Raw genomic sequence first — 6409 nt, forward strand, 5'->3', positions numbered from 1 at the left:
CTACGTGGCGGCCATTGCGGCCTACCACGCCCATCTCAGTGGCCAATCAGTGGGCAGACACCCCCTAGTTACATATTTCCTCCGCAGTGCGCTGAGTCTGAGGCCTCCGGTACGATCTTGTGTCCCTACGTGGGACCTGACTGTGGTGTTAGAAGCTCTCTGTATCCCTCCCTTCGAGCCTATCGAGGAGATCTCTGATCGCCACCTCACTATCAAGACTACCTTTCTTCTGGCGATATCTTCTCTCAAGAGAGTGGGAGATCTGCAGGCCCTCTCAGTGGCCCCTTCCTATCTCGACTTTGCGCCCGGTCTGGCCAAAGCTTTTCTGTACCCTCTGCTTGTTTGCTATGGTCCCCCTAAGAGAGGTCTTCCAGCTACAAAACAGACCCTCAGTCGGTGGATAGTAGATGCCATTTCCATCGCTTATGAGTCCTCTGATCTCCCTTCGCCTCTAGGGGTCAAGGCTCACTCTACCCGAAGTGTGGTGGCCGCCAAGGCCTTCATGGCAGGTGTCTCGATGCAGGACATCTGCGATGCTGCGGGATGGTCCACACCCCTAACCTTTGTCAGGTTCTAAGGCCTAGATATGCGAGCCACTCCCGGCTCTTCTGTTCTCTCACCCTAGCTGTGCAGGCTTACACACTAGGCAGAGATTTGGAAATCTGGCAGCGTGGGCATACTCGCTCCCAAAGCATCCTCCGACGCAGCTTGAGTTCCTGAAGAGGAACGTCTCAGGTTACGCATGTAACCATGGTTCCTCAAGGGAACGAGACGCTGCGTCTCGGGGCCATACTTCCGGCATCTCTGCCAGCGCTTGCTTCACTCCTAGAAGCTGACACTGGTTTCACCGCACCTGCTTTTATAGCTTCCTGGTCATTACGTCACCCGCCCGTGATGTCTCGCCCATCTATTGGACTGATTACACATGGGGTTCAGAGCCGGTCACATTTAAGGGCGTTCCCAAAGCGTCCTCCGACGCAGCGTCTCGTTCCCTCGAGGAACCATGGTTACATGCGTAACCTGAGATGTTTTGCCAGATTGAAACCGGCCTCATCAACAAAAATATACTTGATGATTCACAGCAGCGTCCAGCTCCATCACCCTCTAAAATAATAATAATTTGGTTAGCTCTTTTACAAATAATAATTTACATTTTTAGTCAGTACTGTAAATTGCATGTCATACAGTACACCATACAGTGTTGTACCTGAACATATTCTGAACGCAGTTATTTCACCCTGGCATTGTTTCTCTCAAAAGGCACCAAGTAAATTTATTTCATAGAAACCCTGTGCTTCTTCTAAAGGTGGGCAATAGTTGGAAGGCTAATTGACAGCACATTGGCAAAGGTGTCATTGCTGTTCTCAATAGCCTGCTTGATTTCAGACAGCAGTATGTCATTCCTTGCCCTGACCATTTCCACCACAGCTAACTCCTGCTAGTCAGTCAAAACACGTGGGCGACCACCACCAGGTTGTCTCCTGTTAATTCTGAGAGGACAACAGTATGCTGTCAATATTTTACTATTACAAATTACATAAAACTGTGACAATTACATGTTGTTCTTCTATACAGTAATGCCAATACTGTAACAGTACTATATTGTAAAATTATAGTGAAGTTACTATAGCAGACTTACCGGTTTTCTTGGCAAAAAGTTGATGATAGAGCTGAAAGTTCACCTTTGTAAGTTAGGCTGAACTAACCTGGCAGCCTCTGCCATGGTAAGGCGTCTGTTAACCACATGGTCAGCAATGATGGCCCGGACTTCATTAGAGATGATGGTGCGCTGTCTTCTGCCTACATTTCTCTGAAGACCACCTCTCTGTTGAGGAGCACCACCACCTCTTTCTCTTGGTCCATGTCCATTCTCTGTTGAGGGGCACCACCCACCTCTTTGTCTTGGCCCACGTCCACCTCTCTGTTGAGGAGCACCACCACCTATTTGTCTTAGCCCACGTCCACCTCTCTGTTGAGGAGCACCACCACCTCTTTCTCTTGGTCCATGTCCACCTCTCTGTTGAGGAGCACCACCACCTCTTCGATGTAGGTTTCCTCTCTCTACAAATCTATCCTGCTCCATGTTTGAACATTGCAAAGTCACACACACAGTTCTACTTATATGGTATCTAATTGTGATCATCAGGTGAAAATAATTAGTAATTGGTCTTTCTTGACTGAAAGCTCTTGCAGCAATTTGTAACTTACAAATTATCAGACAACAATCAGACAAGTTGATAATCTATGGACATAATAAATGATTAATTGATTAAACATTAAGATCAGTTGAATTAAATGATAGACAAATGTATTAAACTGAATGATAAGAGATGTAAATCAAAAGTTTGATAGTAATAGCTTTATGAAAGGCAGTTACTGTGAATGAAACATTAATATAGATGACACACTTATTTTGTGTAGTGAAAATGATATTTTGTGATTATGTGTATTGTACTAACACAATTGAAAATATGCTGAAATGTTTGAAAAAAAGTGCATTTTTGATGATCTGTTGTGATATAAGTACTATGACTTTTGAAAATGTGCCAATTGCTTGTAAAAACTGCGCCAAAGCAATTAAAAAAAAACTGTAACCCCAATATGATACCAATATATTTTACTCACCTGCTAAAGTTGTGGTCACATTTTATTCTCAACACTGATTTTGCATCAGGTTCAAGTCAGTCACATAGATTCACTGTGCTGACCAACATAAATTTTGTTGAAATTTTGCTAACGTGACTGCACCATAAAGACCATTTGTATGTAAATTGATATATTCCAGCAGGTAAGTACATAAACACAATGTGTGTTAAGTTACTGCCGCATATACAAATTTATTATACAAGGCACTGTATTCACTATCTAGTCAACATACATACACTCTGGATGTGTTTGGCCACAGTGAACATAATAAAGGCATGCAGGGCAAAGGAATCAACTGTCAGTGGCAGATCCCTAAATGAAAATTCCTCTGCTCCTTGCAGAACTTTCTCCTGTCTAGCCACAATCAATTTGTCATCACAAATGGCAGTTGACTTGAAAGAACATTTACGTGAAAAATATCTGAATAACATATTTATTTGGAAGTAACTTTTAACAAGAATTTTCTCAGAAACACCTTGAGCTCATCCAGCCCAAAATATTACAGACCTCTACCTCAGATGCCTGGATGATGTTATGCCTGTTCAGATACTAATCACTTTGTAGCAGACTATCAACACATCATGTCTGAATTTGGATGGACACAGATGGACCCGTCTGCCTCATTGACAAGTAACCTAAACTTCATTCAAGTAAACAAAGAAATGCAAGTTCTCTGCTATAAAAAAAGTGCAGTTTTGTTTTCCAAGTCAGGCTTCTGTCACTCCCTCACATTGTCTTTCCTCTCTCTCCCCCCATGTCTTCTCTCTCTTTCCTCATCCCTCACTCTCGGTGGAGATTCACAGGCTTAAATTATTAATTTTCTTCCCTGCCATAGATTTGTTCAGCCTGACACTTTTATTAAATTACACGTGCCATCAGTCATACTTTGGAGGGATGTTCTTTTAATTTAAGAGGTTCAGGAGATGCTTCTAAACTCACTTTGCTGGGATGTTGTCTTTATGATGGTGCTCTTTTCTGTTTCTATCAAATGATTCTCTCCCTCTCTTACATCCACATTACCTCTCTGATAATGTTGGCAATGTCTTTCCACTTGATTTCTTCAGTTTACGTTTGATGTTTTAAGATTCAAAACTCTTCATTGACATTCGTAGCTGTCTAAAGGATAAAATTATCTCTCAATTTCTCCCAAGAACTATTCTGTCTGTGAATCATATTAAATTGTTTCCTCTATGACCCTCAGTGGTCAAGGATTTATTTTGCTTTCAACAACACTAGTGTCACACTTGTTTTATCAGAGAACAGAGCTCTGAATCCAGTGTGTGTTATATCTGACAGTTTGTGTTTCTTGCCCTACTGTGAGGTTTAATCTATTCTATGCTGCCTGAGGCACTTCACAAATGGTTACTTTCTTATGATAGTCCTCTATCTAATGCTACTGCTGGATGATCTGCACTGTGAATAGTTGTGTTACTGTGTATATTGAGTGTGTTCATATATATAAGAAAATGCTGATGAATATCGAAATCCAGCTATAAAGTCATCTTACGGCTGTATATGGGACACATTTAGCATTTCAGCCAAGTTCCAAAATGAACACTAAATTGAAATAAAAATCAGCATTGGCTAGTATACGAAATGATGATACTCATCAGCTGGCCGATAACTGTCCGCTGCAAGTAAAATGAAGCACAACACTGCGTCCATTTACATGCAAGCAGCTCATGCACTTAACATGCATTAATGTATTGTGGATGAACATAAATTAGCATTAGTAAGCATTACCCTAAATTAATAAATGCTGTTTTTATTTATTTATTCATTTATGTATGTATTTATTTATTTATTTGAATTACCAGTGTTAAGTAGGCTGATTGAATGTCACTCTAAAGTATGTTTATAATTGTAAATCATTTGAGTTCCTATGCAAAATCAAGTGGCCACAATGCTGTATGAAATGGAAATGGTAAAAACAAGCATTGATTGTGTACTTCATGCGCATACAGTAGGATATTAAAAAGGTTAATAAATGTTTACAGGGCTTTATAATCCTGCAAAAGTGGTGGCCATTGTTCCATTGTTCCACATCAGTCACCCAAGGTTAGGCCGTTTTTTAAGCACCGCAGTATAGATTATTTAAAATGACCTCTCCCTTCCTATTTTTTGAAGCGAAGAGAAAAGACCTACTTATGGGGTTGAAAAAGTCCCTCTCGCTATTCCGTCCTCTCATTTACTCACTAATATGATGATCAGTGAAGCGTCGTGAGCCAGATTGACACCACTTTTTTATAGGCTCCTATTAGTGCCAGTCAGACTTGTCTCAGCATATTATAATAAACCAATCATGTATGCTGTGCAAATGGCTACCTTAGTATTCGTTAAGCGAGGAAGACATTGCCTCCAACTTGAGCCATGGGGGTGGGATAGAGAATGATCTTTAAGATGACAGTGCTCATATGGGCTATTGTCTTATAGTGGCCATTAATTAGAAGCACTGGGAAAGAGCTCTGTCTGAGGCTGATGGGCAAGTGATGGCGGATAATTGTCTGGACACACACAAACATACAAACAAAATCAGTTACCCCTTGGTATTCAGACGGAGACATTATCTGATAGGAGTGAAATACTGAAAGCACACATGATTAGATTTATCTCAACACTACACAATATAAACACAATCAGTGTTTCTGTTTATATATATGTGTGTGTAGTAAATCAGCTCAAAAAGGGAAATATTTATGACTAATTATAACTGGTTATGATTAATAATAAATATGTAGATTATATCTTTGAATTAACTGTAGCACAACCAATATTATCATTACTTGATCTGTCCGTCCACCGAGCAGACAAAATAATAATTTATCAATTCAAAGAAAGATTATTTTCCTGGCCAAGGAAGAATAATCTTTTCTTATTTATGCAGTGCTAGCAGTAATTTAACATATGTAGCAAGGCTTGGAACATTCATTGACTTGAATTGTGAGCAGCAACAGAGGCAATCAGTTGTGAATATAAGGGATTTAATAAATGAAACTATATCTAACATATAACTAACTAAGCAAAACACATAAATACAGAATGAAGCAAAGTAAGAAAAAGAGAGAGGAAAGAAAAAGAATGGCAGTATTTCACATCACTTAACCACAACCTTTCAAAATCATCAAAGAATCAAAAATCCCCTTAAAAAGGGGCTGAAACTTAAACACGCATCTAAATAATTGTAAGCGGTTACTTGCATTGGTTTCGATTGCTGAACAAGAGTCTTGATGAGGCAGACAACGGAGGTCTTTGATAAGTTCGTTAGGAGTGAGCTGGAGGTTTTACTTCTGGTTCTTCTGAAGAAGGAAAAGTCCACAGCGACTAAAGTTACTTGAAGATAAAAACTGCCGGAAAATAAAAACTCAAGAGGAAGATCTTGAGAGTCTTTAGAAAAGTGTTGTCTCAAACGAAGAGGGTTTCTTAGCAAAGATTATTTCGGGCTAATCACTTTTGAGGGTTCCTATGCACACCCCCCTTTTGGGTGGAATGGTCAATCAGAGGCATGAATTTTGAGCGGGATAAACTTTCTTTGTCTCTGTTTATGGCCCATTTGCATGTTTATTGCTGGTCTGGAAGATTGGTGCAGTTTTACCCAAAATATGCTACAAATAGTAAGATGCATTTCACGATCACATAGTGTAGATCATTGTTTGAGGAATAAAGAGCTGATAATTTTGATACCAAGAACGAAACATTTAGAAGATCTTAAAGCAGAGATACACTCATATACCTGAATATACGCATTGAGAGTCTAACTAATACA

This window comes from Sinocyclocheilus grahami, unplaced genomic scaffold, assembly GCF_001515645.1.
Source record: "Sinocyclocheilus grahami isolate Dianchi unplaced genomic scaffold, SAMN03320097.WGS_v1.1 scaffold379.1, whole genome shotgun sequence".
Classification (NCBI taxonomy): domain Eukaryota; kingdom Metazoa; phylum Chordata; class Actinopteri; order Cypriniformes; family Cyprinidae; genus Sinocyclocheilus; species Sinocyclocheilus grahami.